General features: G+C 36.9%; 1 protein-coding gene and 1 long non-coding RNA gene across 2 annotated transcripts in view; one reads left to right on the top strand and one right to left on the bottom strand.

Annotated features, from left to right (window-relative positions):
- The window catches only part of calcr (calcitonin receptor), a 50946-nt gene that overhangs the window by 5692 nt on the left and 26759 nt on the right, over window positions 1–18495 (top strand). The window lies entirely within an intron of this gene.
- The window catches only part of LOC148406457 (uncharacterized), a 43138-nt gene continuing 29677 nt past the window's right edge, over window positions 5035–18495 (bottom strand). The window contains exon 4 of the long non-coding RNA XR_015863967.1: window positions 5035–5149. This is a non-coding gene — a long non-coding RNA (uncharacterized LOC148406457). The remainder of the gene's footprint in view (window positions 5150–18495) is intronic.

The following is an 18495-nucleotide window of genomic DNA, read 5'->3' as shown; positions in this document are numbered from 1 at the left end:
ACAGTAACAGCGTGTGTATTAAGCATTGTAGCATTGATTGCTTGAATCCGGGGTTACCGCCGAGCTAACTTTCGGAGAAGTCTTCCCGACACTTTCTGAGATGCTGCTTTGGCCGTCTGAGGTTCCTGCTCGGCGTTTTTATTTGGAACGTGTTCAAAAGAGTTGGAGCTAAGGAGTCGCCGAAAAGAAATCAATGTGGAGCAGAGAGAAAGAGGAATGTTATGATGCCAGTCAAGGCTATAGCATCAATCAATTTCTTTACAACCTATATGAGAGTTACTTTGTAAAAACATTTTGATTTGCTACATATTTTTGAGACTTTTTTCTTTTGTGACTGATAGCAATTGTGACTGATAGCAATCGAAAAGAGTATGAAATAATTTGACAAGCTACTTTTCTGTTGCAAGATGACATATTATTGTATACAGGTATACAGTATACAGTATATATATATATATATATATATATATATATATAGTATACACACACACACACACACATGCTCACACATATAGTACTGGAGTGGTTAGCATGTCCATCTCATTGTTCAGAGTTCAATTCAACCTTACTCTGGCCTCCCTGTGTGTGGTTTGCATGTTCTCCCCATGCCCATGTGGGTTCTCTCCGGTAATCCGGCTCCCTCTTAAATTCTATGCATAGTAGGTCTACTGGACACACTAAAATCATCCTTAGGTATGACTGGGTGCATGAATAGTTGTTCGTGCCTGGGTGCCCTGCAATTGGCTGCTACGGCGCCTACTGCCTGGAGAAAGCTGGGATTGGCACCAGCAAGCCAGAGACCCGTGTGAGAAAAAGCGGCGCTAAGAAATCGATTCAGAGTCTCGACAATTTTCTGATGATTCGATTTGATTACAATTTTGGGGTTTCCGATTAGATTCACAATCGATTTTCCGCTTCGATATATAGATGCGCAAAGAATCGTTACACAAGAGGAAACTGTCATTTTAAAGCATGATTTATCGATCGGTTTTTGGAAGAATGCTCTCGGTTCTCCATGCATGTCAGTCAGGCATCCTAACAAACATTTTTTTTTACATTTGTAATATGTTTTTACATTTTCTACTACCAATCATTATTTTTTTTTCAGAATTTTCCCCTGGCAATTTTTGTGGGAACAGTCTGGCCCTTTTCAGCTCCCCTGTGCACAAAGTGAGGCCTTTAAAGGCTGAAGAGCCCGATCCCAAGCACTAAATATTTCTGACTTGAAACTATAATGGAGATAGCTTGCGAAAAAAAAAAAAAAAAAAACTACAAAAGTGAGACAGCTACAAAAGTAAACCTCTTTATCTGGCATTTTTTTGGGTTATTTCCACATTTCTGGTTTTCATCTGAAGGTTGGACAACATGTGCTGTTTGTGATTCATACACTTAAAAACAGCAGCAGTGAAAGATGTTTAGTCTTTACGACTGACTAAAAGAAGTCCAAAAGACACTTCGGGGGCTTTCTATGCCAAGAGATGAATCTGTTAGCCTTCCTGTAATGGTCTCTGAAAAGCGTCTCCCCCTCACTTAGCCTTATCTTTTGTTCATGTTTATTCCAATTGATGTGCTTTTGTATTTGCCCCCCCCCCCCCCCCCCCTTTTCCCCTCAGTGCTAATTGAAATATTGTGCTTGTTTATTTTTTTTCTTCCTGTCTTTCTCCATTTTTTTCCCATCGTGGAAAGAGCGTTTCAGACTATCGTAGCCATCCTCCTGGTTACACTGCATTTTTGTAATAAAGGCGCCCACCCGTCACCCCGCTCTTGTCTCACCGTCTGTTTGCAACTTGTAACCATCAGACCCAGAAGCCATCTCAGCCCTCTGACCCAGTAGAGTGTACACAGAGGGCTGAGGGGGAAAAGTAGTTAATGACTTTCGGCTGCAGTCCAGCAACAAAATCCTTTGCTAGCTGCTTTCCCATAGCTCTGCTGTGTCTCTGTTCCAATTGCACATCAGGGCAATTGGGGACAAATGACGTGAGAGTCCAAATGGCAGCTGAAACGCAAATCCTTTGATGAAGGCTTTCAGATCTGTCACACAGCTCAAAATTTTTGATGCGATGATGTGAAAAGAGAAAAAAAAAAAAAGACATATTTTGTGTTTAATCCAATAAACTAACAAAAGCCAATTAGCTTCATGCTAACATACTATTCTAATTACATAGATAAGTTAACAAAATTAGCATTGATGTTACTGTAGTTTTCACACTTAAAATCCTAAACCTAGCTAGCCATTTTCCCCTGTAAAAGTTCATATTAGCTTGTAAATGTCACATGCACAAAACAGAAAACAGCTGGGTTATGGTTTATCGTTACCCGAGCCTTGCATACGTGATGTCACTTTCAACTCGCAAGTAAAAAAATATTTGTATATGGTATTGATTGTACATTGAAGCTAAATCTTGAAAAAATGAACAGACAAAATGTTAACATTTTACCACTGAAAATGGCTAAATAAACGTAGTATCCCTTTAAGCTATAATATTATAACACACGCAGTGCAGCAAAACATGTAGACAGACAATATAACAATACCCAAGACATTTTTTTCTTCTCCTGAATAACAAAACTGCAGCTTGTTGAAAATTGTGAAACTTGTTTATTACGGACATTTGCATTATACTGTCACCTTGTGGCCAATGTGTGCAAACCAGAAAGGGCAAAATGCTAATTTGACATTGACGCAGAAAATGCTGCATGAAATGTTTATTATTACTAAATATTCACCTTTTTTCTATTGAGAAAACATTGCATTTATAAAATGAAAGATCATCTTTAACTTACAGCATGCACACGGTGGAAATCAGAATATTATAATATTATAAATGCATATTAAATAGTATATGCGATAATCTCAAGCGTCCCTTCACAATTAGTACCTAATTACCAAATCCCAGGCAGCAGTGAGCTCGCGTGGACAATTTTACCTCTGCGCTAATGATTTTGCAAGGCTGAAATAAAAATGCATTTTGTTTCTTTTTAATGTAACACAAATGTAATTTCTGTAAAATTACCAAAGAAAGAAGTGATCGATCTCTCTCTCTCTATATATATATATATATATATATATATATATATATATATATATATATATATATATATATATATATATATATATATATATATATATATATATATATATAAATATATATAGCCTACTTTATTATTTGCTTTATTGTGTGGAATGTAAATCTGCTCAGGGAAGTGAACAGAAATAGCAAAATATGCCACTTAGTCTAGAAAATGTAAGAAAAACATGAAAATGTAAGAAAATGTTTGACTTGACTTCCATAAGAAGAGAGCCTTACTCTCTCAGTAATGGATTTTCCACCGTCCAGGACAACAAAGGCACTTTCAAAAGTCATTTAGAAATAAAAGAAAAAGTAAGAAGGCCGATGTGAGCTTCTAATTAATTACCATGTCCACAAAGCAGTGTGGTGGGAATGAGTGCGCCTATAGTGGAACCTAATTTCAATAGTGCTGATGGGGTGTGATAAAACAGGGTGTGATAGTAGCAGTATGGAAGATTACGCATGTGCCTGTGAAGATCTCCTCACTTATTAGTTAATAGTAGGCTAATTTCAACGTACTCCGCTGGCTTGACTTCTTCTAGCCTTTTAGCGGTTGTCATGGACATAAAACTTGTAATGGTAAAGCAGTCGGATACACAGAATAGGGAAAACGAGAGCCTGTCTGTGTCCATTAAAGAGCATGTGGTCTGCCCAAAAAAAAAAAAAAAAAAAAAGTTCAGTGGCTTACGATAAGCAGATGGCGCTCATCAAGAGCCTTAACTGTATGGAGGCGGTTTAGTTTTATCCATAAAAATTAAGCTTGTGAGTCTAAATTGCGTAAATATAAAAAATGTTCTTGTGACAATATTTTTCTTTAAATTAAATCCGTGATTTGGAATAATAATCCCTCGGCATGTTTATGGCATTGTTGCATAACATTTGAGAGCAAGAAGAGCAATACAAAAGACAAAATATTTCTCACAGAATACAACAATAATATTGAGATAAAAACTGCTTTTTTTTTTTTTTTGCTGATCGCAGATTTGAAAAATTCAGTTACCGTTCTAATCTTTTCAGTAAATATTAGGTTCATATTGAAAGACTTCCTGTTTTCTATTGTTTCAAACTTAAACACAACAGTGTGCCACCACCTCCTGGCTAAAAGTGAAATTACATCACGAAATACAGAACAAAAGACATACAGTGGACCCCCGAGGTACAGCATCCCTGGCTTATGTTTTTTTTCACATTATGAAGTGGAATACTTCGTATTCCCTCTTTACAGCATTTTTCCCACTTTATGGCATCAACGCCAATTAAAAAATTCAAACTTGGCGGTCAGTGTGTATGCGTATGACTGTGAGTTGCACTTATATATCACTACATGCGCCACTGTAAACCTCACTAAAATGCTAGTTTGCTATTGGTCAGCGTCACGGTATCACTAAGATATGCTAAAGATTGAGTGCTTACAAAATCGTATTTATAGTGCATTTTAGTGCTTAATTCAAACTTTAATTGGTTAGCCATGGGTCCCAAGATTGCTATTGATGTTAAAGGTAGACGTAAGAAGATGATTAGTATGGAAACAAAGCTGGAAATAATCAAGAAATACGAAGAAGGCTAGGCTACCTTCACTGGAGAATATAGCTAGTCAAGACATGTCACTCAAAAGGTAAATAAAATGTCATTTTCCTTTATGTATTTAATTTATGATGTTATTTAATTATATACATGTATAGTATATATAATTAGCACTCACTATACTATTTTGTTACTAATTTTTAATATGTATATAAAATGTTGATGTTTTTATCTGGGGTTTTATACACATTAGCTAATTACTACATTTTTTTATTGCCCGCCATACGACGATTTTGTCTTATGATCCCAACTCGGGAACGGATCATAAAGTTTACTATTTCAAACTCCTACAATTGACATTTATTATACAGTACAGGAGAAAAAGGGACTTACTTGAATTCTTTTCTTGTCAAGCAGTTGTCCATTTGTGGGACATGACAAGTTGGGATCACGTGCACGCTTGTAGGCCGCCATGCAGACAATTTCAGTCACGCTCCACATCTCCGGCGCCAGTCTGCAGAGGTTATTTGTCTAAGTTCAGGTCCATTCCATACCTTGTAGACAAAAAAAGAAAAACATATATATCTTGCTTTTTATTTCCGGTAAGTCTACACAGAAAGGTAATTATCTCATGTCCCCAAATGTCAAACCCTTTCTTTGATAAAAGACCGCGTGGACTTTTTTTTTTTTTGTCGTAGCCATCAATTCTTAACGTACTTTGCGAGGTTAGTGGAAATAAATGGTGGAAATTTAAGGACTCGCAAAGGGTCCATTTGTCATAGTCGCCACTCGGAAATCAAATCATTATTCCACGCTTGGCTAAAGCTAACATATTGTGCTTTTATTGTAATAGCAAGGGCACGACTGTAGAGACTCACTTGTGTTTGACATTTTAAACAAGTCAGGTTCGATTCAGGCTGACAAATGCAGTGTGAAAATGGACTGAATGCATGACGTGAATCAAAAACGTATTCCATCTCCCCAGTTTCTATTTCTTACGCGTGTACTGTAATATTGCTTTTTGGAAAATACTACAAGTTCTAACGCCATGAAAACAGATTGATTGAAATAAACAAACATGTACTCGTGCAAAAGACATGCATCCACAGTGATAGTAATTAAATTTGTTATTCAGAGGAAATGAAAAATCGGGTTAGTGGTGTATGGAAATGATCTGAGAGATCCACATTTCATTAATAATACAAAAAAATCTGCTCAGGCAGACCCAACCAAGATGGAATTAGAATTTAGCGCTGCTTCCCCTGTGCTGTAGTTTTTTTCTCTGAGTTATTGTAGCTTCACTTTACCAAGTCATGCTGTTCAGACAAAAATTAAAATTGCCATTCCTGCAATAATAGCATGCATGGAAAGATGGAAAAATGGTGATGTCACTTGTGAAGAATTTTGGATCCTGAAGAACTAGCAACAGTTTGTGGCTCTTATATAAGGTATATATCTATATATTTATATTTATGTATTTGTCGTCATTCAATCCCAAATACGTATTTTAATAGAGGATAGAATAGAGGAAAATACATATTGTTATTATTAATAGTACAAGCACAACATCATTGATCATAAAACATTAATAATACTATTAATAATAAAACATTTCAAGTGTTTCCAAATTAAGCTAATTTTTATACTTTACAAAATGATTTTAAAATCATTCTGGCCCGCGGGCTGTATGTTTGACAGCCCTGCTTTAGGAACTATACAATTAAAGGAATTGATTACTTTTACACTTTGTACATATTTAATTACTTTGGCACTTCAGAACTTAAAGTAAATGATTAGGTAATTATGGACTAATGTAAATAATTACTTTGGTTAGTCAAGTACTTAAGTATATAATTGCTATGGAAAAAACAAAACAAACTAAAAGTAAAGTGATTACTACAGGTTCCAAAGTATTGATCAATTACTTTGTTAGTCATTAATTACTTTAGATGCAAAAGCAGTTAAAATGAGCATTTATCTTAGGTATCTATCTATGGTAGAGTGGAAATCAATTACATTGATACTTAAGTCGATAAAGTAATTGGTTACTTTGGGTAATTAAGTACTAACGTAAATAATTAGGTAATCAAGTACTTGATTGGGGGCACTTCTCCGGAGGCGGCCATGTTTGGTATAGCAACGGACAATGGTAAATACAGCACCTCCTGCCGTCCGTAATGAAAAACGGTCTAAATGGATGGATCTTACACAGTGTCCCTTTAAGTGAATAAATGGAAAAAAAAATAGCACTAAAATGATTACTGATTCCAAAAATATTGAAGTGATGAATTGCTTTAGGGTTCGTCATTGATTACTTTAAACACTAAAGCCGTAAAAGTAGGCATTTATCTTCAGTACTACGGTACTGTGTAAATTAATTAAGTTAATTAGCCCCTTAAGCAAGTTGCCATTTGTTCATGCGTGCAACATTCAAGTGTTCCTCACAGGACATTAACAGCATGAACGCTGCTCCCGCTGAATAATATAATGGACTAGACTAATTCATCAATTATGTGATAGAAATCCTTTAATAAATAATTTAATCATTTCCTGCATAATGTTATGAAATACAGATTAAAAACATGATATTTAGATGAGATCTTATTATTTCTTGGGAATATGTCTTGTTTTTCTCATGCTTAGAGGTAGCTGAGAAAAGAAGGAAAATACACAGCATAAACATTGAGCCCTTTTAGTTTTAATATGGATATGCAGAACCAGGGCAGATTTCAATTGCAGTCTATGCACATAAATAATCATGTTATTTTTAACAATCACTCAGAAATGACGATGTCTAATTCCGAATACGATACCGTGTATTGAAAAGTAATGCAATTGAGTGAACGTGGAGAAGGGCCAGGTTTAAATGAGCATTTCATGTTCTTGCCTCTAAATGGTTAAAAATGTATTTCTGTATTTAATAACTCGCAGCAGGCTTGCCAAGATAGCTTCCACCTCAAACTCTTTGAACACGGTTTCAGTTTTACACAGAAATTGCAGCTCTTTGCTGTTCTTTCCCTATTGCCGTGTCGAAAGAATGAAGGTAGCAACAACAATTTATATGGAAATGAGTTGAATGATGGTGGAAGCCAATGCCCATCTATGCTCGTTTGCTGTTTTTTTGCCACGGAATTATCAAGGTGTACAGAGAAGCTTTTGAAATTCATAATTATAAGGCAAACTGATGTTGCAGTGTTATACGATTTTGGTGTTGTATTGGCACTTGATGATTATTTTGACTTCAACAGTTATCTTCTCGATATTTATTGATAAAGTTTGTTGCATGTTTTTAAAGTTTTTCCGTTTGCTGCATTTATGGTTCAGTAATCCCTAATTAAAACAATGAATTTTTCTTTTCCAAAGTACAGTAAACTGAAAAGTGCTACTCTGCTGCCATCTTGTTGCACCCTGGAGCCATGGAACTGAGTCAAAGTCAGTTGAGGAGCTTAAATGGAGTAAAATTGAGCTTTATCACCATCAATGGACTATTTGATATGTTGAAGTGACTTTAATAGCTCCATTAAGACAATGCTAATGCTTTGCCATCACCTTGTGTCATCTTGGAACCCAGAACTATGTTGAAGTGACTTGAGGATCTGAGTTAGTCTAAAATGTGTGCTTTGCCACCATTTTGTAGCATTTTAGGGCCAAGTAATCATTAAGATGTAAGTTGACAAGCTTCAGTCAGGCAAGTCCTGCTTTGTCACCATTTCGTGTCATCTTTGAGCCAAGGAACTATGTTGATCTGAGTTGAGGAACTTGCTTTAGACCAAAAGAAAGTTGGTTGATATGACTTATGAGCACAATTTAAGTAGTAGTAGTGCTTTGCCGCCAACTTGTGGTGTTTCGGAGCCAAGGAATTGTGAATTTAGTTGGATTTTCGTTTAGAAGAAAAGTAGAGCTTTGCCACAGTGCAACATATTAGAGCTGAAGAACTATTTTGATGTAATTGAGGCGCTTCAGAAAAGTTGTGTTTTGTGACTTGTGTTATCATGGAGTCAAAAAACTGCTGAATTGAGCAGGATGTTCATTTAGACAAAGGTAGTGCTTTTGCACCCTTGTGTTGCATTTAGAGCCCCAAAAAATTGTTGAAGTGAATTGAGGAGCTCCATTTCACAAAAAGGAGTTCCATGTTATTTCTTTGTTTGCTATTTTGCAGCATCCTGAAGCCAATAAATGATGTTAAAGTGATTTAAGGAGCTTCAGTTCGAAGTAGTGCTCTGCAGCCATTTTGGAGCCAAGAAACAGTGTTGGTGAAAGTTGAAGTGCTTCATTTAGACATAAATGTTTTGCCACCATCATGTGGTATGTTCATGCCAAAGAACTTTGTTGAAGTAAGTTGAGAAGCTCAAGTTACACCAAAAGTCTCAAACTGAAGTGCATCAAAGTGCCTGAAACAAAAACAACAAAACAAAATAAAAAGATGAAAATTCAAATATTATCGCAAATACACCACATGACAAAAACAAAGCCTTTTCCCTGAGGTAATCCGCACCTCCCTTGGCACCCCCCGACCCTTCTATTTGAGAAGCACTGATTTAGACAAACATAGTGCTTTGCTGCCACCATGTAGCATTTAGAGCCAAAAAACTATGTTGAAGCGAGTTGAGGAGCTCCATTTAGACAAAAGGTTATGCTTTGCTGGCATCATGTGGCACCCTGGGGGACAAGGCACTATGTTTGAGTTGAGGGGCCTCATTTAGACTGAAATTGAACTTTGTCGCCATTTTTTAAGCCAAGAAACTATATTAATAAAAGTTGTGACGCTTCATTTAGACAAACGTAGTGCTTTGCAGCCATCACGTAGCATCTTAGAGCCAAAAAACTAAGTTGGAGTTGAGGAGCTTCATTTACCGTAGGCTTCATTCAGACAGCAGTTTTTTTTATATTTGCACCTATCCGACTTATATCTGATTTTTTAAACATCAGTTTGAATGAGTAGAAAAATATTTGTTTCATTGTCTGCTACTTGCAGTATGTTGTCATTCTAACTAGACCACAGTTTCTACGTGTGACTTCATCGTCATGAGTATAAAAGGGAAATTGGTGTTATCAGACGCTGTGCAGAAATGTCTCTAGCGCAACGGAACACCTTGGAGAAGCTCGGGAGATATGGGGAGGCGTTACATAAGTTGTACCACCGGGGTAGAGCACACACACATACAGCAAGCTTACTGTAAAAGCTTTGGAGACAAAGCTACTATTTCCCCCCACCTGGCTCCATTTGTTTGCTCCATTCCAGTAGAAAGAACTATTGGTTTTCCGTTCAGTACCCATCACGCTCCATTCGGATAAGCCTTTTCTCACTACTGGTTTTCAATTGCCTTGTTTAAGTTGGAGATTGAGTGGAAGGATTTGGTTGGATGTCTGCCTTCAGGGCCTCCGATCATCCTCCTCCGGGATTCATTTTCCGCCTGGATGTCGTCCTTGAGCCACAGGGGCTTCTCTTTTATCTCCGTCTTGTGCAATTGCGCTCTTCTCTGCCAATATTACCGCGTTACACCTGAGGAACGCTTCTCTCTAAGTGATGGGGTTTCCTCTTTTATTACTGATTGGGTGGACCATTTTTTTGCTTGTCATAAACAATGTCAGCGAGTGCGGCTTTCATTTGAGGCTTTTTGTTTACTGGTATCGGGGTGAGGAAATTGAATAGCAGGAAGGATATAGTTGAAAAACAAAAACAGTCTACTGATCCATTCTAGGGTGAAAAACGTGTTTTAATGTGATCCACAAAATAAAAGGTTCAAATCTACAGCTTTGATGTTCGTATGTCGGAATTCAAAGGTAGATTTGATCAAAAAAACAATGAAATAAATAAATAAAGCCAGCTTAGAGCCACAAGTTCCAAAAGAAGGTCTGTTAGATTTTGCATTTGAGAGCATTCCAATTCTATCAGCAGCCATCACGTCAGATTTAGATCTTTTACTCACACCGTCTCAGTGGCCCCAGGTTTCGCTGTCGTTAGCATGGATTAATTACGGATATGCAAATTTTGCATTTTTCTTTTTCTGCTGTAGCTCGCGCAGCAAACAAGATGAAATGTCTGATTAAGATATTTTGATGAAGTGTAATTTGTCAAAAAGCTGTCAAGCAACAGGTACTCTTTCAAGCTTAAAATTAAAATGAGGCTGTTGACATGTTATGCATTTAAAACGATTTCGATTGAAAGATTGCCTAACGTAATGCTTGTTAAAAAAACAAAATGTAATAGACATGCTCATAAATGGCAGCAATATCATGGTTACAACGCTTGAAAAAGTGTTTTTTTTTTTTTAGTAGCATGTTTTATGTTGTCCCACTTGTCTAAACATGATGTTCTTAATAAATAATTGATTAAAATTAGTTTAAACTCAATCCCAGGTGCATAAATAAGTAAACAACTGGATGGTGAATTAACAGTAACTGACGCATTAAGAAGGAAAAAAATAAATTATTACTTAAGTACTCAAGTAATTGATCACTTTTGGTACTCAGGGTACTACAGTAAATAATTAATTTAGGTACTAAAGTTATTGATTATTTTAGGTACTTAGCATATAGCAGTAACGGATTCATTTAGGTACCAAATTAATCAGTTGTTTAGGTAAATAAGCCATCATAGTAATCATAGTAATCACTTTAGCTAATAAGTACTAAAGTAATAAGTTACTTTGATTCATTTAATGTATAAAGTCATTGATTACCTTAGTACCTAATTACCTAATGTAATAAATTGCTTTCGTTCATTTAGTGCTAGCCATTTATAGACGTTTTGCAAAGCACATTTTTTTATCACTCAAAACAAAACAGAAAAAAAACATGTCTTTGGTATTGAATTATTATTCCAACATTTCACATATCCATCTCAGGTGGGCAGCCATTTTGTCATCATGACTACCGCAGTAGACTAAGAATGACAACAGAATGCCTCAGGGGTCAGATTCCGAATGTCATATGACAAAATCCAGAAAACAGCTGATTTGTGATGGCCACTACCTGAGTCCTTAGGCACTATGATGTCAACACGGACAAGACCAAAGAACTGATCATAGACCCAAGGCGACGGATGAAGCTGCACAAACCACCACTATTCATCAACGGGACAGCGGTGGAGAGGGTGAAAGCCTTCAAATTCCTCAGCAACTACAGTACATCAGCGAGGAGCTCACCTGGTCCCAAAACACTCAACAGATCATCGAGAAGTCCCAGCAGAGACTGAAGAAATTTGGCAAATTTGGCTCTCCAGTGTGTGATCAAGACTTCACAGTTCATGTTTGGAGCAGCCTTACCCTCACTGCAGAAGATTGACCAAACCTAGGTTCTGCAGAGGACACGCAACCTCATCAAGGACGACACACCCACAAAACGATCTGTTTGAACTGCTGCCATCGGGCAGACGCTACAAGAACCAGAGGGCCAGGACTGCCAGGCTTGCAAACAGCTTTTACCCACAGGCCATCTGGATTCTCAATCAATCCCTCACGCACTCATCTGCCTCTTATTGCATGCATACAGTAAATAATATTTTGCACTACATGATATTTTGCACTACATTATTAGCACCATTGTTTATTGCTATTTATTTATTTGCTCGATTATGGAATGTATTATGGAATGCAAAATGGCTGCCTCCTGAGATGGATAAATACGGGTGGATTTTGCAGGTGAATTCATAGTCCGCCATGTTAAGATTACGGGTGCATAGAATATAGAGTACTATCGAAAAACGTTTCTGATTTGAGTATTTTAACACAAAGCGTGGAGCAACACATGTAGAGATACAATGCAGGCAGATTTTCAAATTGATTATTCATATCATTGTGGAATTACACCGCTGTAAAAAAGCCAGAGAAGAAAATTGCATGAAATAGCGGGGGTACGAATAATGAATCACAGTCGAGTGGTAATAGATAAGATAGACTTCCTTTTGGCAGTTTAAGTGCAGTACAGTACTTCTACCTCGGTTATTATGACTCAGTCAAAGCACTCAGTCACACTCCATTTCAAACTGTCACCATCGAAGATTGCTTCAGCTTCTTCCACCTGGCCAATAACTTTCTCATGAAGCCTTGACAGATGATTATTTACAATATCTTTCCACACACCGCTCCATGACACTAGTTGATGTTTTTAACCCCTCTCAAAAGCAACTCATTCTTTCCCTTGTTGCGACCCCCCTCATCACTCTTACGTGTGACACCTTGAAAGGTTCACAACGTGATCAATTTGTGCTCACCGAGCCAAGCTTTTCGTTGTTATATAATCAGCCACACACATCGCCGCGCGCGAGACGGTTCTCATCTCTGCTGGATTAAAGGATGCTCCGTAAATGGCAAACAGCGTGTTCACTTTGGCATGTGGCGCATGTGATAAATGAGCGCACCTAAGGTTGTTGAGCTTATTTATCTGCTGGAGTTGGAGTGTGGCTTGGGACGTGCTCAAAATTAGGAGAAGGCAACGATGAGATGACAGGTCTGTTTGCTTTTTAACACACTGTATGCTGGATATGATTAGAGAGTTTGATGACAGGCAACTGATAGATGAATTGAGGAAAAAGGCACAACGCCAACGAATGCGTCAGGATGAGATCCCAGCAGATAACCCAAAGAATGTTTCCGTACGACATCCATGTCTTTCTGTTTAATCCCTTTAAAAACCCCAACCCCGTCTGCCCTGACTTTTTTTTTTTTTTTACGCTTGTAAATCAAGTGTTTACTTTGCCACCAATGAGAGTCTTTTTATCACAGGAGGCTCATTTTGAGCATCTGGAACACAAAAGCGTACAATACTCTTCTGCTTCACCGCTTCCAAACGCACTTTCACGCTCACCAGAGAATAAACGAAAGGCTTTGAGGATGCTCAAATGCTGGAAGAAAATGTTTAGAGTGCCCTAAAGAAAAACAACAGATAAAAAATGAGCGGTAGCTTTTATTTTATGCGACGTGGGAACTCGCGATCTCCTGGGAAATGCATTAAAAACTACATTTTTGTCTCGTCCAATCAATTCACGCGAAGACATTTTACGGTCTCTCGTCATGTTGATTTAACAGTGAGTTATACTCCCAGGAAATAATCTTTCGCCGATCAGCCTTGACTCAACAGCTGTTGGTAATTCTCTCCAAGCTATGATAGTACCTATTTGCCTATAGTTATCGGGAGGATGATTGTAACGGTTTCAGGGAAGCGGTGAGGCAAGGAGTACCAAAAAGTAGGTATTCTCAATAGACTAAACAAAAAGTACAGGAGCAGCAAAATGGACTAAAACAAGAAAAGTCTGAAAAGCAAAGAGGCCAACACGGGCAATAAACACAACTGGCAGCATGACGTGACAGGGACAGGTCAAACAAAAATAAGTACCATATTTACTGTACTATAAGGCGCACCGGATTATAAGGCGCACCCTCAATTAATGACATATTTTAAAACTTTTTCCATATATAAGGCGCATCCTAAATTAATGACATATTTTAAAACTTTCTCAATCACTATATAGTAATACTCAAAGTAATAACAATAACTCAAATAATAACTTTAAACTCTCAATAGCATAATAACTCAATGTCAATTTGAACAACCTTGTTCAACTGTAAACACACAAAATAATCAAGTTTACTTTACCAGTTCATTCCCCATCTACGATTCCCAATTTCAATATTGATCCATTTATAAGGCGCACCTGATTATAAGGCACACCATCATCTTTTTTTTTAAAAAAATAAGGCTTTCGGGTGCGCCTTATAGTGCGAAAAATACAGTAGTCAAGAAAAGAACAAGTCAAAAAGAACAAGTCACAGGAAAAAAAACAGACAGAAAACAGAACAGCTTATGTTCACAAATTGATGGAACAAATGGAAGTGTAATGGAAATAGACATTGAAGTGTGGGCTGCTAAATATAATTTTATTCCTTTTTATTTCCTGTCAAATAGGCACATCAATGAATAAATAGAATCATATATACTGTGTACTGTATATACAATTTACACATCACACATTTACCCCAAATTTTATACATTCTCTTATTCAATTTAGACATTTATTTTTAATACTATATTTTTAAAACTCTTTTTGAGCACAGATTCACATCTTTTTAGTTCTATATCATAGTTGTTCCACAAATTGAAACCTTGAATAGATTCACACATTTGCTTGCTGGTGGCTAGCAAAAAAAATAAAACACAAAAAAAAAAGACAAAAAACAACAAAAAAAACCCACACCGATAAGCCACACTGGACTATAAGCCACAGGGCTCAAAACATGAGAAAAAAGTCGCGATTTAAAGTCCCAAAAAAAAGGTACATAAGTGTGTGAAAAAAAACAAACAAAAAAAAAAACATAAGCCGCACCGAACTATAAACCGCAGGGCTCAAATAATGAGGAAAAGGTCGCGGCTTATAGTCCGCAAAATACAGTAATTGAGAAGCACTGCCCTAATGCAAGGTAGATAAAACATGGTTGCAAAGTAAGATATATTAAAAGACAAGGAAAAGAAAAACAGCGTGTCAAAATGAGTTCCCATAACCCAAACACGTTGCTTCCGGTAGAAAATAGGTCACACTATAACTATTTGAGCCCACATTGAATACACAAGGTGATAAATGCCTGTTCAAAAACGATTAAAAGGTCAACCGAGCCTTCGTCTGCAAATATTTAAATAGCGTGTTTCACATTATCCCGTTGAGACCAATCCAACATTTACAAAGTGATCTTAACACCGAGGCGCTCTCCAGCAACACGGCTGAAGGGTCCGGCAATAATACACGAATAATACGACTCACGGGTGAGCGACGTGCGCAACCGTTCCATGTTTATTCACTCATCAAACTAATCCAAGTTCTCTTGAATTGTATAAGTGATGTCACATGACTTGATCCAGAGTGATGGGGCAAAGCGACCCCGCTGCATCCCTAACACAAATGGGCTGTCAAGGCGCATGTCAGTGCACACTATGCGGCGAGTAGAAATAAAACGCTTGAGTGACTCTGTCTTCGTTGGTCAGCGTGATGAAAGACATGGAGTAGAAAGCCATATGAAAATGTAGCGATGCAGCGTTGCTGTGTATATTGGTGCTCACTAGATGAGATTTAAATGAATGGAAAAATTGCAGACACTTCCAGAAACGCCTTAGAAATGTTTAAAATGGAGCCTTGTGTTTTTGACATTTGCATTTCATTTTCGTCCCACTTCATGTGAATTGCTGCGGTGAACTCTGACAGGGGAAAGTTGCTCCGTCTTGAAAATTTAGCTAAAAAAAAATGCGTTGTTGATAAAATCAATTTATTTTGACTCATTGTGTAGAAATAACCCAGCTTTGTTATCTTTACCTCTATCTGTAGTCACAGCTGGGTACTTTGCATTTATGTGATAAGCTAAACCTGATATCACCCTAACTTTATCAAAAGTGCCACTGGGGTGTTTTTTTGTTTTTTTTTTAAGTTCAATTTTCCACTCTGCTCTTCCATTTCATGTCTTCCTTCTGCTTCTGAACTTGCCTTACCCCCACATTAGGAACCTATCAGGTTATGCCACGAACAATGACAGCCAATCAGTGTTCACACTGTGATTGCCATTTGTTTTCCACCCCAAATAACTCAAGCACAAGAAGCCGCATAAAAACAGTACGCAGAAAGCATACGTTTACACAGTAAACATTAGAATAATCGATAAAAATTACATCATGACTGTAATTAATTGATCGCAATCGGATAATCGCACATCCCTCATTTTTATTTTTTTATGATTTGCTTTTTAAAATCAGTTATTGAGTTAATTCAGTTATTTTAAAAGGTTTTGTCAGAGCAGTTTTGTCAGTTTCTATTTAAAAAAATGCTTTGTTAACTTTATATTAGTTTTAGTATAAGTTTTTGTTTTTTTTAAACAATGTATTTGCCCAGTGCAAGATTTAAAAAAAAGAGACACAAGGAAATTGGAAATAAAGTTAAAATAAACTCCAAAATCTCATGTATGATGCTTTGCAAAAACAAAATTAAGGACTTTTTTTTAATCTAGTTTTATAAATGAAAGGTGTACTCAAGGATTTTACATTTGATTAATTTCTTTACTAAAAACATTTTTAAAATTTTAGTTACCTATAATAACCTTGCGTCTCTTGAGATTTTCTCTAATATATTCTTCTTAACTCATTCAATCCCAAAGACGGATTTATTAGTCCTTTCAGAGTCCAGTCGTTCATTTCCAGGTACTCATGGATATATTTTTTTCAAGTGATAGCGTAAAAGAGGGACTGAAAATGGTCGGTCGTGAATGAGTCAAATGCATGACACAAATCAGGGCGTTCTGGGGTCAATGGTAAAGACGCAAGGAACTGCAGAAGCCCATCTTGGCTAAACTGTCACAAGCCCAGCCTGATCAATTATGGATGAACCCAGAGTGAGTCATTGCAGAAATGTTCCCGGATCCTTAAATCTTAACCGCTACATTTCTTCAACCCTGAAAAGATCAATGCTATCAAATTATCCCAATCTACAACTTTACCGGCAATTCCATTCCAACCTTCGCGGAGTAAACAATGACCGGACAAGCAGACGGCACAAAGCTCTTCCACGTCATGTCTGATTACATCAAGGCACTCCTTTTAAATTTGCCACTTTCCTACCGAATTCCAGGCGTCACTCTAGGTTTAACTTGTCTTCATTACATCGGGATGATGGCCCCATGAGGAGTCTGCCTTGGGAGTCTCATGGAAATTGGCCAGTAAATTCCAAGCTTCACCTTTGGGTCCGGTTCTTACCAATTAGGTGGTCAATCTCACGCTCTTATGCTTCCTTTTCGCAACCTTACTTTCTCAGATTTGGCTCTAAATCATGAATGGCCAATTAAAATGATGACAGAGGGGATTTCGAAATACATGTGCTAAATAGCTTTTATTAATACATGTCATACTATACTATACAAATCCACTATCGTAACTCGAACTACAAAACAACCAATGCACAGGTCTCTTTTAGATTAAAAAAAAAAAATAATTATATATATATATATATATATATATACATATATACATATATATATATATTTGGCACCCGTGGATATGTATGTCTAGTCACATTTTTTTTCTGTATATTTGAGTGGCGGAACAATGTTTATAAGCAGTTTGTGAAGATTTGCAAGGGGTTTATAAAAAATAATAATAAAAAAAAAGATAAATAAGGGGACACTGAATGGTCTATTTAAAAAAAAAAAATTTACATAAAGTGCACCGGATTATAAGGTGTATGGAACCAAATCTACATTGGTGGGTGAGGCTGCATTTGCATTCTGTTATATATCCAACTCAATGATCAGGGAAGTGTGCAGATTATGCAGTCAGCATATGATATGATCAATATATAAAACGCACGGTCAGCTTTTAAAAAAATATTAAGCTTATAGGTGCAATGAAGTCATGCGCGCCCTCTAGTGTTCAGTGTTGTTATTACAATGCAAGACTAATGTCAACCACTGCATCCAGCACCTAAGGATACAAATGTTCAGATTTTTTTTCAGTATATTTTGTGAAAAAAAGTGATTAGAGAAAATAAATGTATGGTAATTTTTGGAGGGTTTCATAATTATAAATTCAACTTGTTTTTCCTGATGTAAATCGGCCACTCATTGATTGCGTTCCCCATTCCTGTTCCAAATTATAAAAAGTGTTTGTTTGTTTTTTTCCATCAGCAGTAAGTGGAAACTTTCATTTTTAGAGCCTGAATTTAAATGATTTCTTTGTTAGTTTGTTTGTGTATGTGAGGAAAAAAACAATTAGAAAGTTGTTTCGCCTTCGGACCGCCTTCCTAATTTTCATCCTTCGATAAGCAATCTTTTCCGAAAAGACATTTCCACATAATTCACTTGCCAAGGGCAAACTGTTTTTCTATTTGAGGGCACGGAATGGAACCATTTCTAAGAAAGTCTTTGGGGCA

The sequence above is a fragment of the Hippichthys cyanospilos genome, chromosome 21 (genome assembly GCF_059441005.1).
Source record: "Hippichthys cyanospilos isolate Australia breed blue-spotted pipefish chromosome 21, RoL_Hcya_1.0, whole genome shotgun sequence".
Classification (NCBI taxonomy): Eukaryota; Metazoa; Chordata; class Actinopteri; order Syngnathiformes; family Syngnathidae; genus Hippichthys; species Hippichthys cyanospilos.
Note: the sequence above shows the minus strand (reverse complement) of the source record. Positions and strands in the feature narration are given on the sequence as shown.